The sequence below is a fragment of the Haliotis rubra genome, unplaced genomic scaffold (genome assembly GCF_003918875.1).
Source record: "Haliotis rubra isolate DU_JTF1 unplaced genomic scaffold, ASM391887v1 Scf212, whole genome shotgun sequence".
NCBI lineage: Eukaryota > Metazoa > Mollusca > Gastropoda > Lepetellida > Haliotidae > Haliotis > Haliotis rubra.
This window is the reverse complement of record NW_025766137.1, coordinates 1,495,001-1,520,194: the sequence shown is the minus strand read 5'-3', so window position 1 is coordinate 1,520,194 and position 25,194 is coordinate 1,495,001. Positions and strand designations below refer to the sequence as shown.

At 40.7% G+C, this 25,194-nt stretch overlaps 1 long non-coding RNA gene across 1 annotated transcript; it reads left to right on the top strand.

The window, feature by feature from the left end:
• The first annotated feature begins 11,481 nt into the window (after window positions 1-11,481).
• On the top strand, window positions 11,482-25,157 carry LOC124276721. The gene is made up of 3 exons (XR_006898632.1): window positions 11,482-11,590; window positions 15,115-15,117; window positions 25,147-25,157. It is a non-coding gene; the product is annotated as an uncharacterized LOC124276721 (long non-coding RNA).
• Window positions 25,158-25,194: the final 37 nt, after the last annotated feature.

The following is a 25,194-nucleotide window of genomic DNA, read 5'->3' as shown; positions in this document are numbered from 1 at the left end:
GATGTGATGTTGATTAGTTCACGGTGTGATGTTGATTAGTTCACAGTGTGATATGATTAGTTCAGAGATTGGTGTTGATTAGTTCATAGTTTGGTGGTGATTAGTTCATAGTGTGGTGTTGATTAGTTCATAGCGTGGTGTTGATTAGTTCATGGTGTTGTGTTGATTAGGTCAAGGTGTTGTGTTGATTAGTTCGCAGTGTGGTGTTGATTAGTTCATAGTGTGATGTTGATTAGTTCACACTGTGATATGATTAGTTCAGAGATTGGTGTTGATTAGTTCAGAGTGTGGTGTTGATTAGTTCACGGTGTTGTGTTGAATAGTTCACAGTGTGATCTTGATCAGTTCACAGTGTGATATGATAAGTTCAGAGATTGGTGTTGATTAGTTCAGAGTGTGGTGTTGATTAGTTCACGGTGTGGTGTTGATTAGTTCATAGCGTGATGGTGATTAGTTCAGAGCATGGTGTTGATTAGTTCATAGTGTGGTGTTGATTAGTTCTCGGTGTGGTGTTGATTAGTTCACAGTGTGGTGTTGATTAGTTCACAGCATGGTGTGGATTAGTTCACGGTGTGGTGAACCACCTTATATGCAATTGTACTCATGAACACTGGTAGGGTACTTGGTTACAGGGAGAGTGGAGTCTTTGTGGGTTTTTCGGCAGAAACTTTATGCTTTGTGACAGAGTGCTTTTAGCAACTGCAGGCGAGGGTAAGGTGCAATAAATGTCCTGTAAACGTCCAAAATCAACTTAAGAAGGGAATTAATTTGACGTTTACCTCAATGCTAAATTCCCTAAGGAACGAATATAATTATATTACTCTGAACCCTTGATAATCATGTGAAGTCATAAATTGTTAAGATTTGTATACTTTTTTTTTATAATATTATATATTGATGTATTTAAAAAAGTGATTGAATAAATTATTGTAGCATGCAAAGTCAGCATTCTGATTGGGTTTTTTCCTTCACTATAAAGAAGCATGTGCTGTTTTATCAGCGAAAAGAAGACAAATATTCAAAACACTGAACTGCTCTATTGTGACAGAACATTTGTGATTATGAACTTGATGTAACGGAAAATTTATTCATGGTCTCAGATAATTCACAATCACAAAAATGGAATTGACGGGACACAATTTGTAAAATCTTGTTCATGAATAGGAATAGGACGTTTCTGTTAATATATCTATGGTGTCTAAAGATCATCTGAATGTTTAAAGCTATAATGCGAGGTCATTTAAACTGAATATAAGCTTTTCAATGTTCGTCTTTCGACTGTTCCATGTCAGGACAATGTTGACTACAACATCATAAGTGGGCAAGAATAATGTGGTGATATTTGGCCCATGCTTTTAATTCCAGCATGAAGCGTATGGATTTTGCTTGAATTACTTATAACAGAATTGTGCAGAATCGGTTCACTTTGGTTGAAAATCTGCAGGCATACATATTGCTGTAAGGCGTACTTGTCATACCTTCCTGTTTCGCATAGTTGTCTCTATCCTAAGATTTACTTCAATATTCCGGAAATATATAGTTCAGTAAAAACCAATCTGGTGAACCCACTTATGATATTAAAATAGTCATGAATCGCCACTTGAATGCAAACGTACAGTCTATCCCTCAAGCCTGTAGTGTTTATTCACATAGTGTGTTACGTGAGACAACACTTTACATTTTGAAGTCTATTTATGATTTACAGATAGTCATCATTATGTACAACAATGTGTAGGTCACAGTCATCATCAAAATCATCATGAACATTGACTAAATTGTCTTCTTCTGAAAATAATCGTATTTGTACAGACTATGTGAGTTAAGTATTGCGAATGGGGCTTTGTACTATCTATTTGTATGTTCCATTTCGAGAGGTATTGATATTGTGACTTGTACTCATTTGCAGGTTCTCATTAAAAATGTTATGCAGACATGCTTTAAGAATGTAAAAACTGGAGAACTGTACATGATGCACACCAAATGTCCCCTGGGATAATATAGAAATCATTTCATCTTAGGACTTGTTTATTTGGGCGACTTGAAATTGCAAGATGCTCACCATTTATTGGCTAACAGAACAACGTATTTCCTTATTCTGAATGAACACAAAATAATAGGAATTTTCGGATACCATCATCTTTCAATCTCAAATACTCCGTTACCAGTGGTAAAGACACTGTGACATTTCTAAAATATTCTTTTAGAGAAATTGATGTTGAAACATTGATATATATGACACAATTTCATGTGGAAAACTTGACATGATTTGTTGTGAATATTTTGTCCTTGGGGTTGTTAATCTTGATGTTTTACTCATATTTATTATCAAAATAACTTTCATTGCAAATTATGATAAAATTTATATCTATGCTGTTGCTAGATTTGTTAAAGTAAATTATAAAGTCGCAAGATGATATCATGTGTTGATAAGGAAAATTACTGTCTTTAATACCACAAACTAAAGCTATAATTATCATTTTATCTTATTATAACACGTATCATTGCGAAGACTGTGACAAATCATAACATTTCTGTCGTAAAAATCCCAAAGACTCCATTCTCACTGTAACCAAGTTCCCTACCAGTAATGTAATTCTATTCACAGGTACAATGCCGTGACACACAATAATACACTGTATCTGTAATGCATACAGTTATCAGCTGTATGGGGGAAGGTGTAATACATACATTATCAGCTGTATCGGGGAAGGTGTAATACATACATTATCAGATTATGGGGGGGAGGTGTAATGCATACATTATCAGCTGTATGGGGGAAGGTGTAATGCATACAGTTAACAGCTGTATGGGAGAAGGTGTAATACATGCATTATCAGCTGTATGGGGGAAGGTGTAAAACATACATTATCAGCTGTATAGGGGAAGGTGTAATACATACATTCTCAGCTGTATAGGGGAAGGTGTAATGTATACAGTTAACAGCTGTATGGGAGAAGGTGTAATACATGCATTATCAGCTGTATGGGGGAAGGGTTAATACATACATTATCAGCTGTATGGGGGAATGTGTAAAACATACATTATCAGCTATATTGGGGAAGGTGTAATACATACATTATCAGCTGTAAAGGGGAAGGTGTAATACATACAGTTATCAGCTATATGGGGGAAGGTGTAATGCATACAGTTAACAGCTGTATGGGAGAAGGTGTAATACATGCATTATCAGCTGTATGGGGGAAGGTTTAATACATACATTATCAACTGTATGGGGGAAGGTGTAAAACATACATTATCAGCTATATGGGGGAAGGTGTAATACATACAGTTATCAGCTGTTTGGGGGAAGGTGTAATACATACATTATCAGCTGTATAGGGGAAGGTGTAATACATACATTATCAGCTGTATGGGGAAGGTGAAACACATACATTATCAGCTCTATGGGGGAAGGTGTAATATATACATTATCAGCTATATGGGGGAAGGTGTAATATATACATTATCAGCTGTATGGGGGAAGGTGTAGCACATACATTATCAGCTGTATAGGGGAAGGTGTAAAACATACATTATCAGCTATATTGGGGAAGGTGTAATACATACAGTTATCAGCTGAATGGGGGAAGGTGTAATATATACATTATCAGCTGTATAGGGGAAGGTGTAATGCATACAGTTAACAGCTGTATGGGAGAAGGTGTAATACATGCATTATCAGCTGTATCGGGGAAGGCTTAATACATACATTATCAGCTATATGGGGGAAGGTGTAATACATACAGTTATCAGCTGTATGGGGAAGGTGTAATACATACAGTTATCAGCTGTATGGGGGAAGGTGTAATACATACAGTTATCAGCTGTATGGGGGAAGGTGTAATATATACATTATCAGCTGTATGGGGGAAGGTGTAATACATACAGTTATCAGCTGTATGGGGGAAGGTGTAATACATACAGTTATCAGCTGTATGGGGGAAGGTGTAATACATACAGTTATCAGCTGTATGGGGGAAGGTGTAATATATACATTATCAGCTGTATGGGGGAAGGTGTAATACATACAGTTATCAGCTGTATGGGGGAAGGTGTAATACATACATTATCAGCTGTATTGGGGAAGGTGTAACACATACATTATCAGCTGTATGGTGGAAGATAAAATAAGCTCTGGGGGGTCTCAAACCTCGAAATTTTAGTACCTTGAAAATTTCCCGGTATACGGTACATACATTATCGGATGCATTGGGGATTATTGTTATGGGCCGAACCAGTCTGACATTAAATTGGTAGATAAATGCAGCTATTTGTGTCGTTTTTGCTGGAGTATAACACCCCTGTATCCCTGGTGTCGGCATCTTGGATATCCGGTGCAATTTGTCACTGTCCTTGACACTCCATGGTGGGTGGGGAGCAGGGGTGAGGTGAAGACTTCCGAGACCTGCGTTTCATTCAGCTAAAAACAGCTCTCGCCTCGATATTATATAACAAGTACGACAATACGTTGGATTGTTAGCCTTTCACAAGACCGACCCCATGCTCACTAAAAAGTGATTATTTCCTAAACTATTTGACCGATTTTCGTGAAGTTTTGCATGCATCTCGACAGATGCTTACGCTATAGCAAAACGGCATTGGGAACACTCTCGATGACTTCATTAGATTAAATAAGCCTTAATTACGACAGAAAGTTGAAGATTTTTCCTTTTCCCGACCGACCCCACTTAAAAGTCAATATTTCAGAAACTATTCGACCGATTTTCATCAGATTTTTCATGCACCTCAGTAGTAGTACACACAATGCGGCTACGGGATTAGGGACTTCCCAAGGGCTCATTTTTTTTCAAAGGTCAAATCACTACGCCACGTCCTGATGCTGCGACACAGAACATCGCCACTGAAAGAATGCACGCTGGAGATTACCAACCTTCTGTTGCCAGGCGTCTGAATGTTAGTCTGTGCACGATATCACGTTGCAGCTCGTTAGAACCAAACAGGTATAACAAATTACCGTCCTCGTACGAGCAGAGCTCGAGTCACCACTGCAGCCAAAGATCGGTACATCCGGGTACTACATTTGCGTGTTCGTACTGCCATGGGTGAGAGCACGGCAGCCAGGGTGCCTGAACTTCGGAGGATATCCGGTCAAACTGTACGGAACAGGTTGAGAGAGATTGGACTGGGAGCCAGGTGACCCGACGTCGGGACCGTGCTACCTCGTCATCATGTCGCTCAAGTCTCCGTTATCTAAAATGATCCACTTGGTTGTATAGACAACTTCTTCTATACCGATGTAAAAATTCATGTACTAAAGTCTCTTTGTGGACGAGTTATACATGTCTGAAAACACAGCATTTTCGCAACAGATTTCTGGCTTATGCGTTTCTTTTTTGGGATAGTATATATACATTATGAGCTGTATGGTGGAATTTGTAATACATACATTATCAGCTGTATGGGTGCAGGTGTAACACATACATTATCAGCTGTATGGTGGAAGATAAAATATGCTCTGGGGCTCTCAAACCTCGAAATTTTAGTACCTTGAAAATTTCCCGGTATACGGTACATACATTATCGGATGCATGGGGGAAGGTGTAACACATACATTATCAGCTGTATGGGGAAGATATCATAACCCATACATTATCAGATGTATGGGGGAAGTTGTAATATATACATTATCAGATGTATGGGGGAAGGTGTAATATATACATTATCAGATGCATGGGGGAAGGTGTATTACATAGATTATCGGCTGTATGGGGGAAGATAAGATACAACCATTATCAGCTGTATGGGGGAATCTGTGTTAACAGCTGTATGGGGGAGATCATAACCCATGACGGCAACACCATAACAAAACATGCATTCAGCCGTATTATTGTAAACAGCTTCATTGTATGTAATGTCCCACAATTTAAAACTTCTATGCCTACACATTGTACCTGCAGTGAGTGTGTTACCTGCTATTTTGTTAACTGTGATATCCTGTTGTAGTTAATTTATATAAGTGTGTTGTCCGGGTTGATTTGTTTCCTTCATTACTGTCAGTCCTGGCTAACTGTACTGAAATACGGACACAACGACACCTGGTGCCAATCAGAGCTTGCTTTGATGTGCGAATATAGCGTTCTTCACCCATTTTTATCGGTCTGAGCCAAATATTCTACTTACTCTACCCAGTTACTCCTTAAACCTGTCTGTATCTCCACAACCTCGTCAACCAGTGGAGGAGTGGTTATACCACTCTGGCCCATCTAGTATCTGTATGGGCTGAACTTCTATGGAGAACCCAAGGTTCGCTCATTGTTATGGGGATGGAAGTGACTTGTCCTGTTTTCCTAAAATAGTTTTTCGTGGATTCATTAAGTTAAGCCATATTTGTGTGATGGAAGTGAGAAGTAGGTATGGATATCCGGTAAGGGCACACCGGCTGGCCCCGCAATCCATAGGATAACAGGATTCACCACGTACATCGTCTGTCAATGAAAACACTGAAAATACATTCCATTACAACTAACACACCCCACAAAGGCGAATTTGTGGAAGAAATATATTCCTGAAAACACTAACGGTTACTCCATGCCAATAGTTCTTTTGTTGTTTTCTTATTGAAATCACTACAATAAACAGCGTGTTAATGGGGGAAGGGCCTATTTCTCATAAGTACAATGAATAAGAAATGATCTTACATCGAGATAAACCATGAGGTTGCATGAATGTTTTGTATACTTCATACACATTATAGAGCAGTGAATGTGGCTATTCGTGAAGTAGCTAGTGAATGTTAAGTTGCGTGGATCACTGAGTGACCTGTACCTACATCGAACAGTACAAGAATCTCACGAAGCTCTAGCTCTAGTCTTACATTGTATAGCAGTTTCTTCGTCTCCGTCACATGTAATATCTGGGCAGAATCGTGCTCTTTTAGTTCGTTTTATAATTATAAACTTTAAAGTTCCTGTGCAAGAAAAACAACTGAATGTGCGATGAGGTTATCCAAGCTTCCTCCACCAAATATGACAAACACAGCATACAAAATATACTAGTTCTTTACTGCAAAACCATTTCGCATACATGTTCTCCAACTTCAACACACGCGAAAGGTGACTGCCTAAAGGTTCATACATACAGGAGTATAGAGGAAACGGCAAGGGAGATTTGTCAGGAGGAACGGATTCTGTTAAACATGACTACGCAAAATCCAAATTTTTCAAATGGACTTTGTGGTTTTAGAAAAGAACATGGAGCTACACCTGCTATTTACTCACTGAAGGTGTTCTCATACTGTTTAGAGAGTTAAACCTGCTATTTACTCACTGAAGGTGTTCTCATACTGTTTAGAGAGTTAAACCTGCTATTTACTCACTGAAGGTGTTCTCATACTGTTTAGAGAGTTAAACCTGCTATTTACTCACTGAAGGTGTTCTCATACTGTTTAGAGAGTTAAACCTGCTATTTACTCACTGAAGGTTAAACCTGCTATTTACTCACTGAAGGTGTTCTCATACTGTTTAGAGAGTTAAACCTGCTATTTACTCACTGAAGGTGTTCTCATACTGTTTAGAGAGTTAAACCTGCTATTTACTCACTGAAGGTGTTCTCATACTGTTTAGAGAGTTAAACCTGCTATTTACTCACTGAAGGTGTTCTCATACTGTTTAGAGAGTTAAACCTGCTATTTACTCACTGAAGGTGTTCTCATACTGTTTAGAGAGTTAAACCTGCTATTTACTCACTGAAGGTGTTCTCATACTGTTTACTGAGAGTTAAACCTGCTATTTACTCACTGAAGGTGTTCTCATACTGTTTAGAGAGTTAAACCTGCTATTTACTCACTGAAGGTGTTCTCATACTGTCTTAGAGAGTTAAACCTGCTATTTACTCACTGAAGGTGTTCTCATACTGTTTAGAGAGTTAAACCTGCTATTTACTCACTGAAGGTGTTCTCATACTGTTTAGAGAGTTAAACCTGCTATTTTTACTCACTGAAGGTGTTCTCATACTGTTTAGAGAGTTAAACCTGCTATTTACTCACTGAAGGTGTTCTCATACTGTTTAGAGAGAGTTAAACCTGCTATTTACTCACTGAAGGTGTTCTCATACTGTTTAGAGAGTTAAACCTGCTATTTACTCACTGAAGGTGTTCTCATACTGTTTAGAGAGTTAAACCTGCTATTTACTCACTGAAGGTGTTCTCATACTGTTTAGAGAGTTAAACCTGCTATTTACTCACTGAAGGTGTTCTCATACTGTTTAGAGAGTTAAACCTGCTATTTACTCACTGAAGGTGTTCTCATACTGTTTAGAGAGTTAAACCTGCTATTTACTCACTGAAGGTGTTCTCATACTGTTTAGAGAGTTAAACCTGCTATTTACTCACTGAAGGTGTTCTCATACTGTTTAGAGAGTTAAACCTGCTATTTACTCACTGAAGGTGTTCTCATACTGTTTAGAGAGTTAAACCTGCTATTTTCACTGAAGGTGTTCTGAAGGTGTTCTCATACTGCTATTTACTTTAGAGAGTTAAACCTGCTATTTACTCACTGAAGGTGTTCTCATACTGTTTAGAGAGTTAAACCTGCTATTTACTCACTGAAGGTGTTCTCATACTGTTTAGAGAGTTAACCTGCTATTTACTCACTGAAGGTGTTCTCATACTGTTTAGAGAGTTAAACCTGCTATTTACTCACTGAAGGTGTTCTCATACTGTTTAGAGAGTTAAACCTGCTATTTACTCACTGAAGGTGTTCTCATACTGTTTAGAGAGTTAAACCTGCTATTTACTCACTGAAGGTGTTCTCATACTGTTTAGAGAGTTAAACCCTATTTACTCACTGAAGGTTTCTCATACTGAAGGTGTTACTCATAGGTGTTTTAGAGAGTTAAACCTGCTATTTACTCACTCACTGAAGGTGTTCTCATACTGTTTAGACTGCTATTTTACTGAAGAGTTAAAGTTAAACCTGCTATTTACTCACTGAAGGTGTTCTCATACTGTTTAGAGAGTTAAACCTGCTATTTACTCACTGAAGGTGTTCTCATACTGTTTAGAGAGTTAAACCTGCTATTTACTCACTGAAGGTGTTCTCATACTGTTTAGAGAGTTAAACCTGCTATTTACTCACTGAAGGTGTTCTCATACTGTTTAGAGAGTTAAACCTGCTATTTACTCACTGAAGGTGTTTCTCATACTGTTTAGAGTTAAACCTGCTATTTACTCACTGAAGGTGTTCTCATACTGTTTAGAGAGTTAAACCTGCTATTTACTCACTGAAGGTGTTCTCATACTGCTTAGAGAGTTAAACCTGCTATTTACTCACTGAAGGTGTTCTCATACTGTTTAGAGAGTTAAACCTGCTATTTACTCACTGAAGGTGTTCTCATACTGTTTAGAGAGTTAAACCTGCTATTTACTCACTGAAGGTGTTCTCATACTGTTTAGAGAGTTAAACCTGCTATTTACTCACTGAAGGTGTTCTCATACTGTTTAGAGAGTTAAACCTGCTATTTATGCACCGAAGGATGTGTTCTCATACTATTTAGAGAGCTACATTTGATATTCACTCACTGAAGGTGTTCTCATATTGTTTAGAGAGTTAAACCTGCTATTTACTCACTGAAGGTGTTCTCATACTGCTTAGAGAGTTAAACCTGCTATTTACGAACTGAATGAGGTGTTCTCATACTGTTTAGCGAGTTAAACCTGCTATTTACGAACTGAATGAGGTGTTCTCATACTGTTTAGCGAGCTAAACCATGCTATTCAGAGATCTACATTTGATATTCACTCACTGAAGGTGTTCTCATATTGTTTACTCACTGATTTTCATGCTTGATACATTGATACATTTCACTCCTGTTCCTACCACTGACAGGACTGTGATGCTCGATACATTTCACTTTTGTTCCTAACACTGACAGGACTCTTATGCTCGATACATTTCACTTCTGTTCCTAACACTGACAGGACTGTGATGCGTGATACATTTCACTTCTGTTCCTACCACTGACAGGACTGTGATGCGTGATACATTTCACTTCTGTTCCTAACACTGACAGGACTGTGATGCGTGATACATTTCACTTCTGTTCCTACCACTGACAGGACTGTGATGCGTGATACATTTCACTCCTGTTCCTAACACTGACAGGACTGTGATGCGTGATACATTTCACTTTTGTTCCTACCACTGACAGGACTGTGATGCGTGATACATTTCACTCCTGTTCCTACCACTGACAGGACTGTGATGCTCGATACATTTCACTTCTGTTCCTAACACTGACAGGACTGTGATGCGTGATACATTTCACTCCTGTTCCTACCACTGACAGGACTGTGATGCGTGATACATTTCACTCCTGTTCCTAACACTGACAGGACTGTGATGCGTGATACATTTCACTCCTGTTCCTACCACTGACAGGACTGTGATGCGTGATACATTTCACTTCTGTTCCTACCACTGACAGGACTGTGATGCGTGATAGATTTCACTCCTGTTCCTACCACTGACAGGACTGTGATGCTTGATGCATTTCACTCCTGTTCCTGAGACTGACTGGACACATTATAAGTTATAACGGATACATGCCACTTCTATTTTAAGGTTTCTTACATGACGGGTTTTGGACAAGGAAAAACAATGTTAAATATATAGATTTCTGTGGCTGCATTACTTTGAATCGCGACCCTTTGCTTTCAGTAGCATTGGGAAACTTTAAGAATATTGTGAACCCCGACTGCCAGCAGCCTGGTAATTACTAGAGTTTGCTTCTTGAGGTCAGACGGCTATATTATCTGATGTGATGCTTCTCGGCGCCTCGTGCCCAGCCCAGTGTTTAATACTGTTGGCATAGTTCAGTCAAGCAATTGTTCCTTCGATTTATGTTGCTCTTGGTATTCAATATCCACCGAAAAAATGGAGCAATCGAAGTGAAGGGAAACTTCCATCTGCATCACATACCCAGTCCTTTGTCAACTCTTTCAACGTTTCGCTACCGGATGCTATATTGCGCCCCGGAGAAATTATTCGCAAACAATTTTTATTGCACTTTATTCTGAGCTCGTGATCTCTGTTGGTGCCTCTTGTATCTAGCTGACTCCGTGTCGGAAATGAGTTCGCCCTCGATCAATAAAAAGCAACCGGTGGTCGTGAACTTGTTCTATATATATCATAACTATGTGATAATTGTATAACAGCCCTATACACCAATACGGCCTCTACAGACAAACATATCACTATGCTTGCAATACCGATGTGAGTACTTCGATATCGATGTGTGCTGATGTCCGCTGTAAATGCCCGCAGGGATTTCCTGCTGGTTGGGATAGCCTTATTCACGAGTTGCTTACAACGTCTACATGTGACGTAATCTATCCACTCTCTCCCAAAAATGAAGATATGTTGGGTGTCTATAAACAAGCTGTACGTCAAACAACTGATGTTGTAGCTAGCACGCCTAGATTTGCCCAGGCAGAACGTGTGCGAGTATAGCTGTATCACTTAGGGACTGTTCATAATTTATGGAAGGGGGTGTGTGATTTTAAGGGGGGTCACCCATTTTGTCCTGGGGAGGTAGGTGGGGTCATCAATTCTGTACACATGTACTAGGGGGTGTCAATTGATTTCAAACATCACATGCCGGTGGGGGCGGGGTGGGCGGGGGTGTGGCTGGGGGTTGGGGGGTTGGGGGTTTGGGGTTTGATATCACTCACTTTGACAGGCGATTCCGTCTTTGGCCAGCGTTGAGAACGCGTAACTCGTCATATACACAAAAGCAATGCAACACGAAGAGAACATTGGTTCTCACTTTTTCAAGCATAACCACAAAGATGAATTAGCAGCTGAATTGCATATATTCAAGAAGAGACAGTGCATCTTTGTTTCCAGTAACTGTGTAAAACCTTTCATGTGTTTAGCATATTGATTCACGGTAAAGTCACGAATAGTCTTACATCTTTAATGTATAAGTACTGCTCGTAGTCATGTTGGGTTTGGATCTGTAATCATCCCAAAACATCCTGCGTGCGCTTTCTGTTGTACGTCGGTTTAAATACATACCTTTACACATGTTTGCTGAACTGACCAGGCTGTATATACACATAATATATACAAACATGTACATCTGCATTTTACATTCATTCCGCGCCTTCGGATTGTAGTAAATAGGAGAAAGTGGAACGGCACAATGTAGTGTTTGGGGAACGTTGCATTTGTCCACACAGATATTGAAACATTACTTTATTCACTTGCAACAAGAGAAGGTTCCAGGCCTAGCAAGTCAAGACAAACATTACTTTATTCACTTGCAACAAGAGAAGGTTCCAGGTCCAGCAGGTCAAGACAAACATTGCTTTATTTTCTTGCAATAAGAGAAGGTTCCAGGCCCAGCAGGTCAAGACAAACATCGCTTTATTCACTTGCAACAAGAGAAGGTTCCAGGCCAAGCAGGTCAAGAGAAACATCGCTTTATTTTCTTGCAATAAGAGAAGGTTCCAGGCCCAGCAGGTCAAGACAAACATCGCTTTATTCACTTGCAACAAGAGAAGGTTCCAGGCCCAGCAGGTCAAGACAAACATTACTTTATTCACTTGCAACAAGAGAAGGTTCAGGCCCAGCAGGTCAAGACAAACATTACTTTATTCACTTGCAACAAGAGAAGGTTCCAGGCCCAGCAGGTCAAGACAAACATTGCTTTATTCACTTGCAACAAAAGTAGTTTCCAGGCCAAGCAGGTCAAGACAAACATTACTTTATTCACTTGCAACAAAAGTAGTTTCCAGGCCCAGCAGGTCAAGACAATTATTACTTTATTCACTTGCAACAAGAGTAGTTTCCAGGCCCAGCAGGTCAAGACAATTATTACTTTATTCACTTGCAACAAGAGAAGGTTCCAGGCCAAGCAGGTCAAGACAAACATTGCTTTATTCACTTGCAACAAAAGTAGTTTCCAGGCCCAGCAGGTCAAGACAATTATTACTTTATTCACTTGCAACAAGAGTAGTTTCCAGGCCCAGCAGGTCAAGACAAATGTTACTTTATTCACTTGCAACAAGAGAAGGTTCCAGGCCAAGCAGGTCAAGACAAACATTACTTTATTCACTTGCAACAAGAGTAGTTTCCAGGCCCAGCAGGTCAAGACAAACATTGCTTTATTCACTTGCAACAGGGGTAGTTTCCAGGCCCAGCAGGTCAAGACAAATGTTACTTTATTCACTTCAACAAGAGTAGGTTACTAGCCTAGCAAGTCAAGACAAACATTACTATATTCACTTGCAACAAGAGAAGGTTTCTGGCCTAGCAGGTCAAGAAAAACATTACCTTATTTACTTAAAGCTCTACACTCACGTGCAAAAGACACGTCCCCAAGTATTTTTCAACTACCGAACAACACAAGCACAAACACGAAACGAATAGATATGAACGTTTAATATGCATAACGAAGGTGTATGTAAAGCATGTCTGACATGAAGAAAGAGAACGTGGTAAACCTAACAGTGGTAAATGAATGTTGTCGCATGGGGGTCGATTGTCCAGTATTCGAGCGCAAGCCAAAATAAACAAATGACAAAATAGAGGTTGAAATGGAAAGGCAGATCGTCAATACCGCGCATGTCCACCCCTTACATCGGTGCACGTCAGAACGCATCGTCGGGCCGAGTGTGTAAGTCTCCTGATCACGTGACTGGGGATCCGTCGCAATTCTGTCTTTAATGCCTGAGCCAGTGCATTTCTCGTCAATGGAGGGTGTGGAAGCTGTAGAATCCGACGTCCAAGATGGCCCCACAAGTGCTCTGTCGGAGACATGTCAGGGGATCTTCGTGGCCAAGGGTGGACGGGCACGTTGTTGACGTTGAGAAAGGCCGTTGTGACAAAAGCGGTGTGAGGTGTTATATTGCCTTCTTGAAACAAGGTTCCTGGATATTGCTGGACGAAAGGCAGCATATGGGGCCGCAGCACTTCATCAATATACCGACGAGCTGTCAGGCTGCAATCGATGATAACAAGGTCGGTGTTCCCACATGCCACCCCAAACCGTTACACTCCCTCTACCATATGGTTCCGTTTCCTAAGCGCAACAACGTGCCGTCCGTTCCCCACGCCAGTGGTAGACACGTCTTCGGTCATCAGTTCTGTTCAAATGGAACCTACTCTCGACGCTGAAAAGGACCCGTTGCCGGTTCCGTTGCTGCCACTGACGAACATTCCTGGCCAAAATCAATCTTCGACGTCGGTATTCCGGCGGTAACGTCATTCCCCTCAACGGTCTATAGGCTCCGATTTCCATGTTGACGTTGTCGTCTGGACACTGTCCACCTGCTGACGCAATGACCAAGGCTGAGCACTGATGATGACGTCACGGCGAGGAATCTGTTGCTTAAATGAAGCGTCCGTATATAACGGTCCTCTTGTGGGGTAGTGACTTCCGGTCGACCGCTCCTCGGCCTGTCTGCTGTCCGGCCAGCTTGTCTGTAACCTGTGACCAATGTCCCAATCGTTCTTTTTGCACAACCTTGGATTATTCTAACATGGTCGTGCGTTGCTCCCAGCTGCAGCATGCCAATCGGCCTTTCTCTCTTTCCTGTTGTTAATCGAGACATGTTCTGCTGTTTTTTTAGATGATTGTGATTGCAAAGAACAGTTTCCAACGTGTTTTATAACCGATCTCAATACGGGTGATTTACTGCACGTGCAGGAAATTTCACTGAATAAAGTCATTTTTCTCGCTTCTGGCATACAACACGTGCATTTCCTTTGGGTGTCATACATTTGTGTGTTTGGGCAATGTGTTCCGAACTGTTTTTCGTGTTTTTGGCCATATCCAGCAAATATAATGTAATTTAAATTTTGGGGACGTTTATTTTGGACGTGAGTGTAGCTTATTATTTACTTAAAACCTATGCAGCAAGAGAAGGTTTCTCATAACTATCGAGGCTGGACAAGACCAGTACTAGACCAGCCTGTAGGCAAATATTCAGTGGCTGTACAACGCTCAATGTTCTTGTCTTGTATGAAAATTCAAACAGCGGTATATTGCCCAGTCGACCAGATAGAAGACCTCATAACTGACTTGCACGGCCCACTTATTACTGATAACGGAATGCTGAAGCACGTGCATCGCATGTTGTGTCACCTTCAGTAAGTGAATTTGTTCGAATTATGCCTCCCAGCATGAAATGGGTACCAGATAGAATTAGATGATAATGCTACGATTAACCTTCAAGTACCTCACGGGCACCGCTCTGTTGTATGCACCTCGGGGAGATAAGAATGGAAATCGTGTGCTCGCTAATCCTTTGACGGGGTAATAATGTAGCCGTGTGAGCATGCTTCAGGGTATGGGTTGTGAGCCTTATCACTATGCAATTACTAGCATTAGCAGTTACTATTCTAGGCACCCGTAAACAAAACTTGCTTTGCAAGAACAATCTTCTCTCAAACAGTTTCAGTTATCTGCGAGACAGACTTGACCTCACACATATTGTACTCTTCCTTGTACAAGCGGTATGTACACACAGCCACTGCCGGTATGTTGGCAAGTGTCACGTGCCCGGCCGACTAGGAACATGCGTGATAACTGCATGTAGAATGCAATGCAACATGCTATCAAATACTGTTCGTATTAACTCTATTGTTATTTAGTAGAAAGAGGCATTTTTAAATATATACTTTAGGTGCAAGGCAACCAAATTAACCAAAGATAAAGTGAGTGAGTGAGTGAGTATGGTTATACACCGCTTTTAGCAATATTCCATCAATATCACGGCGGGGAGCACCAGAAATGGGCTTCACACATTGTACCCATGTGGAGAATCGAACCCAGGTCTTCAGCGTGACGAGTGAACGCCTTAACCACAAGACTACCCCACCGCCCCACCAAAGATAAAGACTTCAATCTAGAACATTATACAACGTGGGAAGAGTCGGCGTGTGTAATTCAAACACAAATAGTTCTTTCCCTTTTTACCCCAAAGTTACCCCAGCGATCGACAGTTAAATCGCACAGTACTTTGAGTTCACTGCGAAAACAAGTTGAATATGTCATTGACCGAAATGCGGAAAGAAACAAAATCTTACAGAAGAAATCCTGAACTGATCAACTGCCATCAGCGTTAAGTCCGCAGTATTGTCTTAGCTGCAAGCTGTGTAGGCATAAGCGGCGAGTTTATCAATCACTCAATGTTTGATCTCGGGATCAGTGTAATCACTACTAGATTGTGGAGTATTGATTGATATCTAGATAGCTCTCAGCCACATGACAAGGGGTAGTGATGATGTCCTCACGCTGTCTCACAGCCAGCAAGTATGCAGCAGGCTCCATATGCACCGCGCACTACACCGATTCCACTTTCACATTGATGTTGGCAAGCTGTTCCTCATTTGGACCTTAAACCTCTTGAAAACCTCTTGAAAACCTCTTGATTTTTAAAAATATTACACATATCATAGTTTGTGGAAACATGTTAATGTAGATTTATGTTAACTTATTCTCTTTGAACATTGTAAAGCATCGAGGCAGGTAGGATGTTAAAGCCATCCACGTCTCGCTACATCGCCAGCAGCAGGTGGCGTCCCATGTTACTGACCATCTGTTACCCCATTGCAATGGACATTTTTAAAATTATTCATATTGAAAAGCATGTACGTCAGAACAAAAGACAATGTTATACATGCTGTAATACAGTTTAATTTGAGGATATGAGTGGCAGTTTCAATCTGGCAAATTACAGTCACGGTTACATACCCATCTGCCTTTACTTCTTTGAATGTCCAACACACAGACATATTACAGTTGTAGGGGTCATAATAGTCTGTCATACAGACCCTGAAACAAATGTATCCAAGAAAGCCCATACAAAGCTAGAATATGTGGCAAGTCTAGATTGCCACAGTTTCAGCAAATGAAGAAAGTCTGTGGAGTTTCATTATATCTTATGATTATATTTCAAGAACTTTTTTTCTGTGAAACATATTCATTTCAGAGACTAGCTGTTAGTCTAGGGTCAGAAATACGACAGTAAGTAGGGGCAACTGCACCACAGAGCGAAGGGGGTAGGAGTGAATCGTCAAGTAAATGCCATCCACATCCAGACTGTACGACATGTCAATTCTACTCATACAACCATCGTGACACAGTTTGATCCCTACAGAATAGCAATACACAGGACAGGGCATAGCAGGCACACCGTGCGTGACGACGACACGGGATAACTACTTGCACACTTTGTATTTGCCCAACAAGTTCTTCATAACGGCAGCAACACCATCGTGACGCCACATCAATCGACGCAGCATGCTACGACGTCTCCGTGTCGCCCGTATTCGAGCCGACCGCCTCTTCCTTGGCATAATTACCATAGCCACGGACTTGAAACAGTGTGTGATTGTCATGGAACGAGATGTACACATTTTGTATGTATGGTTGTCTGTTACACATGGTTGTCAATGAACAACAGGAAGTCATTCTACATGCGTAATGTGCAGGTCACGGAGCAGCATGGTCTTATAGCCACCTAAACACTATCCTTGTCTTACCCACTGCCATCAAATGAATAAGTATGCCACAGACCAAGGTATACTGATTGTTATCTACGTAAAGTGTTGATAGTTTTCACGCTGAATGTGACATTTTAGGGTACATCTGGCGAGCTGACTGACCAAGAGTATGACCCCTAGACGCGCTTTTATATACATGATGTTAGTGACCAACATGCAACCACTTGGGGGCGTGGCGGCCAAACACACCAACACGAAATGAACGTGAACATAAAATCAAATCTTTGAAGAGCATTTAGAATGTGTAATGTTTGGCGATGAAAACGATGAGCATTTGTCATCACAGCTGTACAGCTGAAAACATGTCGTGACTGACAGAAGCTCAACGCAACAACGCCATCGGTCGACTGCAAACAAACCACTCGGCTTCGGTCGTCGTCAGGTTTTGCCCACGTATCGCTAAGTTTCATTCCAACACTATGGAACCGTCATGGGGTCAGCACGTGTTTTACCCAGATCCGGTCAATCATGTGTCTGAAGGACAGGTTCAAACGGGTTTGTCACATTCGGGATAGAATCACTACGGCTACCTCTATAGCTACAGCAATGCCAGATTTGGGTAGGATTTCAGCCTGGACCTTGAGGAACCGTCTGCGTGTCGCAAGTATTTCGCCCGAAACGACCAGTTCGAGGAGTCAGTATGACTGATCAGCATCGTCGGCTGGCGTCAAGGACACAGACTATGGCCACAACCGCGATGGAGACGTGTTTGGTTTCAGTGACGAGTCACGTGTTTTTGTTTTTCTGTACAGGCAGTGTCTGCACATATCGTAGAGAACGTTATGCTCGAACCTGAAAACAGGTAATTGACAATTGTTACAGGTGAGGAACTTTGCCCACAATATAAATGTTAATACGCACCCACCTTAATACCCTGCTCAGGATGTGTTATTTATAGCGGAGATCAATCATTAACTGCACTCCAACAAGGCTTCTCTGCTTGTTGGTATTTCTTTTTCTATTTACAATAAACACTTACCTTACTACTCACCCACCTTAATACCCTGCTCACGAATATGTTGTTTTTGAACTTCACCAAAGCTTGACAAAGTATAAAAGATTGTTTACAGATTTACATAGCATTACAAGATGGAAATTATAAGAAATAGTTCATTTTCAACTATCAATGTGCTATGTTATATGCTATTTCTGTGTAGTTTAATAAAATACTATCATATCATTTATATCATGTTGAATTATTATTATTGTGGGAAACGTTCCTCCCCTGTAAAAATTGGTGTGGGCAAAGTTCCTGTGGGCAAAGTTCCGTACACCGGTGTAAGGATGTGGACCGCCATATTTCCTTCCAGGTGAACAGACATGGTGCACGTCCCATGAAAGGCACAACGTTACACAGATAACATTGTTGTACCACACGTCCTTCCCACAAGGAAACAGGCAAACATTGCTTTTCAGCAAGACAACGCCTGACCTCACACGGCAAAACTGACAAGGATGTTTTTGGAGAACCACAACATCCAAGTAGTGCCATGGCGCTCAAGGTCTCCAGATCTACACCCCATCTAACATTTATGGGAAGTTTTTGATCAAAGTCTGCGATTACGTCAACAGCCACAGAACCTCCAGCAGATGACACGGGCATGTCAGGCAGTTCTGGACCCCAGTGGGGGTATACAAGGTATTGAGAACAGGTAACCTTCACCTTCATAGTCATTTATTCTCTGTGTGTCATGATGAACCTCGGTCAGTGACAATGACTTGTACCAAACAATCAGACCAATTTATTATGATATGTGGATTGTTTATGTAATACATGAAGTATACATCTGGAAACCAACTTTGAGTTTCTGTTTTTGTAGAGTATAGAATCTGTTACAATCACTAGATGATATATCCCCCGTCACTGTGCTATCGACAACTAATTAATTGTTTTGTAGCATTACTGTGATGAAAACAGTCTATCATGGGAGTGACATTTGACTATGTGTGGGGAATCAATCCGGGCGTTAGAGCGAACTCCTGATGTGATAACCCTTTACAACTGACCCAGCATTGTGCTTGCTGCTGCGAAAGGCTACTGTTGACATAATTTGAAGCACCATATGGTGGTGATACGACTACCGCAGGGATCTGTGTACGCTTACAAGCATGGTGATGTTACACGTACACGTTCGATAATGGCGTTTGTACACGCCCCTATACCACGCACATATCACAGCACGATATTTATACACACCTGTTACAGAATGATATTTGTACACAGATCTATCACTGCACGATGTTATACACACCTGTCACAAAATGAAATGGTATTTGTACACACATCTATCACAGTATGATGTTTGTACACACACCTGTCATGGCAAGATGTTTGTACAAACACACACCTATCACAGAATGTTGTTTGTAAACGCACCTGTCATAGCAAGATGTTTGTAAACGCACCTGTCACAGAATGATGTTTGTAAACGCACCCGTCCCGGAATGATGTTTGTAAACGCACCTGTCACAGAATGATGTTTGTAAACGCACCTGTCACAGAATGATGTTTGTAAACGCACCCGCCACAGAATGATGTTTGTAAACGCACCTGTCACAGAATGATGTTTGTAAACGCACCTGTCACAGAATGATGTTTGTAACCGCACCTGTCACAGGATGATGTTTATAAACGCACCTGTCACAGAATGATGTTTGTAAACGCACCGGTCACAGAATGATGTTTATAAACGCACCCGTCACAGAATGATGTTTGTAAACGCACCGGTCACAGAATGATGTTTGTATACACACCTGTCAGAAAATGAGGTTTGTAAACGCACCCGTCACAGAATGATGTTTGTACACACACCTGTCACAGAATGATGTTTGTATACGCACCTGTCACAAAATGAGGTTTGTATACGCACCTGTCACAGAATGATGTTTGTAAACGCACCCGTCACATAATGATGTTTGTAAACGCACCTGTCACAGAATGATGTTTGTAACCGCACCTGTCACAGAATGATGTTTATAAACGCACCCGCCACAGAATGATGTTTGTAAACGCACCCGTCACAGAATGATGTTTGTAAACGCACCGGTCACAGAATGATGTTTGTAAACGCACCCGTCACAGAATGATGTTTGTAAACGCACCTGTCACAGAATGATGTTTGTAAACGCACCTGTCACGAAATGATGTTTGCAGTTGAACTAGTTGTGCAGTTATAGAGCTCTGCACTCGGAGTGTAACTACTTGCAGTTCAGAGTTCCCTCACATGGCGTTCTGGCGACCTAGCGGCTGTTGAGTGCCCAACACCCGGGGCGACTATCGTGATCGACGGCCACGCGTATTTACTACATTCACATTCCATGGAATTTATCACACCGTAAATCACATAAGGCCACCACTATCTTATCTGTAGCGTCTATTTCGGGTGTTTTGGGGTTGTTATTTTGGGGGGTTTTTTTGTTTTGTTTTTGTTTTGTGTATAGAATCCAAATATAGGTGTCTCTTATGGGCCCAAGATGATATCTTACAAAATACTTCTGTCCTATGTGCATCCTAACACCTGGCGATATTTAGACTTGCCTGCGCTTGAAGCAATATGGGTTAAAATACGATGCAAGAAACGAAATGATCTCATTGGGACATTTTATAGGGCAGATAAAAGCGACGCCTATTGGAATTTAATAGAAGAATCTGTTGGTAACGCTGTTGATCTTGACCTGATTACAATTGTGACTGGTGATTTTAATGAAGATCTTATGTTTGTTTCACATGTTGCTGCTGTACTAGAATCCGGTTTACTTGATCCTATATGTAGTGATCACTGTCCTGTGTGTGTTACTTTCAAGGAAAAAATAACTAAAACAGTTACTTATAAAAGAAAAATCTATGATTATACTTCAACCGACAAAGCCATAAACATTTAGGTCTTATATTTGAGCATGATTGCTCATGGAATGAACACATTAACGACTGTGCTCAAACAGTTGCACCAATGGTGAATTGTCAAAGAAGTCTCAAGTATCGTTTAAACCGAAAAACATTAGAAACCATGTACAAACAGTTCATATTACCAGTTTTGGATTATTGCAGTCATATATGGGATAATTGTACTAAACAAAAAGCAGATATACTTGAAAAGCTCAATTTTGATGCTCTCAGAACCGTGTGTGGTGCTGATGGCACCAGCCATCATAAAATATACAAAAACAATAATTGTCACCCGTTGACTGTTTTACAAAATGGTTAATAACACTACGCCAAGTTACCTTAGTAACCTTGTTCCTCCTAGAGTATCAGATGTCGATGGTTATAATCTGCCCGGTGATTCACATCTTAAGACTATAAACTGTAAATCTGTAAATTATGCGAGGTCCTTTCTTCCAGATACTGTTATATTATGGAATTCATTACCAGCTGAACATAGAGAATCACCGTGCCTATCGAGATTCAAAAATGTACTTTTAAACGATTCTAATATCTATAGTCATTCTGACATAAATTTCGGTAGCAGATTTTGTCAAATCATACATTCTCGTCTCCGACTTGAATGTAGTGACCTTAATGCACACAACTATGGAAGATTTATATCTCCAACATCATCTTGTTCTTGTGGCCACAACTATGAGCACTCTGCTCATTATTTCTTTTCATGTACTCTTTACAAAGATATACGTCAAATTATGTATTTTTATACTAAAGGATTATTTTTGACCTAAAATAGTCAACAAAATAAACAAAGAACTTTTAATTTCAGTGCACTCGTTTATAAATTTAACAGGCAGATTTGATCCAAAATAATTTGTTTATATGACTTATACTGTTTAACAATGATTGGAGTTATTTCTTGTTTTTGCAACATTTATATATCATTCACATTGTACATTCTTCACGACATGTTTACTCTTCTTTCCATTGTATCATTCATATAAGCTTATGCTTGTTCACCAATCCGGTTCCTTTCTTTGGAAATAAATATGTTTAAATAACAAGTGTCATACTGACTGCCTCATCATATATGACTATATAGTAAATATACATAATACATATAGTTACTGAACAACACAGCGAAATAAACTCATGTGGGGCATAATTTTGCATACAGGCCTAACAAGATGCTATAGGACTACATATACTGTTTCTAAAAAATATAGGATATTCCACTTTGTGGTGATATTATTTCTGAGTGAGAGCTGTTTGTATATATATATACTAGGCACATAAAGAAATTGTGCATACACAAATTTAAAATCCAAATTTATCAAACCTGTGTAGACACATAAGGATTTAAACTCAGAGATTAGTGATATGTATCCAACATGCATGCACGTGCCACGTTCCCTGACGTCAGTGGGTTCGTCCTTGAGACGTGCAATACGCGTTGTTGCACGTGCATTCCGGGAAAGAGAAACAGAGCAAATGAATGCCACACAATACTATCACTTTGGAAAGCTCAACCCCTGCCCTTGCGATCCTTCAAAAAATTCAACGGCTATTGGAACGCATAGCATGCCAAGGCTCACGTCTGCACAACGTCATGAGGCCATTGGGATGGTCCGTGGGGGAATGTCTCAACGACAAGTGGCTGCACATTTCCACTGCCACCGGAACACCAGTTCTGCACTGGTGAGACGCTACCAGAACACAAATGACGTCATCGATCGGCCACGTTCTGGACGTCTACGTGTAACAACGCCAAGACAGGACATATGGATAAGGGTGACCCATCTTCGCCACAGGTTTCAGACTGCAGTGATGACTGCCCGAACCATCCCAGGACTTTGCCGTATCCACCCCAACACAGTTCGACAACGTTTACGTCATCACGGGATCAGACCACGACGTCCCGCCATACGGCCTATCCTGACACAACGTCATCGACAAGCTCGCCGAATGTGGTGCCGAAATCATGTCCTCAGACCCTTGTTTTGGTGGAGAAATGTTGTTTTTACAGATGAGTCCAGGTTTAACATTTCCCATAGTGATGGACGTCAACGTGCCCATAGTCGCGTCGGAGAACGTTATGCACAGGCCTGTGTCTTGGAGAGGAATCGCTTTGGTGGTGGTTCCGTGATGATTTGGGGTGGATTAACAGCACGCCAAAGAACTTCTTTGTTGATTGTTCAGGGCAACTTAACTGGTGTGGGCTACAGGGATCAGATTCTTCAACCTGTTGCAATTCCTTTTCTGCAACGTCATAGCCCTGGGTTAACATTCCAACAGGACAATGCCCGCCCTCATACGGCAAGGGTTGCTATGGATTTCTTGCAACACCACAACATTAACTTACTGCCTTGGCCTGCAAATTCACCGGATCTCTCCCCGATAGAGCATGTTTGGGACGACGTGGATCGACGTCTACGCCGTCTTCCTCATCCGCCAGATAACGTCCTTGACGTTGCAACAGAATTTGAGAGAATCTGGCGTGACTTCCCACAAGCCTTCCTTGAACGTTTGATAGGCTCTATGCGTCGTCGATGCACTGCTGTTCCCAATGCCGATGGTGGACATACCCGTTATTGAGCTTGTGACATGGTCGTTTGACCCCTGTCCCGCTTGTGGACTCGTGACGTCATTGTGATTGACTTTTCAGTTGAAATTCTCCGGACTTGTTCTGGTCTCATGATCCCTCCATTAAAGTTTATATGTACCTTTGACATTGTTATCGTACTTATCAACTGGGATAATATTTTGACAATGCACAGTTTCTTTATGTGGCTAGTATATATAGAAAATGATTATTCCAGTCACATGTTTTTAATTTCGCGCAATCAGGTCATGTTTTTCATGAATACTTAGTGAATAGTTGCATTGGTATTTGATGTAATATGTATACAAATATTATTTATATCATAGTCAATATCAATGACGTCATATCCTTCATTTCATTTTGTATTATATGCTGTTTGGGAGCGGTGTTAACATAAGCAGTATGGTAATGCTTGTTCACCAATCCCAATTCATTTTCAAGAATAAAAATATTTTTGAACTATTTTTTCAGGATCTGCACATGAACGTGTTAAAAAATTTAAATTTACAGTGAAACGTGCCTGTGTGTGGCTGTTCATTTCAGTGGCAAAAAACAGGGTGAAAGGGTGTGTGAAAGGGTGTGTGACTACGTACACCTTGAATGTTGAAAGTTGAAACAAGACAGTGCATTCTGAATGTTTCACAGTCTGTTACTATAAGATTACAATCACGATATCGACAGACAAATATCGTTGATGACAGACCTTTTGTGAGGAGTATACCTCGTCGAATCCAAAATTGTCTTGAGAATAGAGGCCAATTCACGCGATATCAACAAAATGTATGGTCCTCGGATGTCAGATGTCAGATGTCCACTGTTAAATTATATATCTCATTAAACATATAAAATATCAGTAGCAGTGTTTAAAATTCCCGCCTGCCCGACAGTCCGGAACGGTTTATTTTCATCTCGGACGGTCAAATTTTAAAAGTAGCCTGTCCTGTGGTCTGATGGATATTTTTACCCCTAATAGTAAATATTTCATAATATCAGACATGTTCTCTTGTCGTCAGTTTGAGGTGTTTAAGGTATTATGAAAATTATGTTAAACTACTTATGATTGGACAGTTCACGTTACGATAACCAATCACAACACGTGTAATTTCAGTTTATTGTTGAAAACCGGACAGGCAAGTTTGTATCCGGACTGGTAATTTTAAAAGTTACCAGTCCGGCTG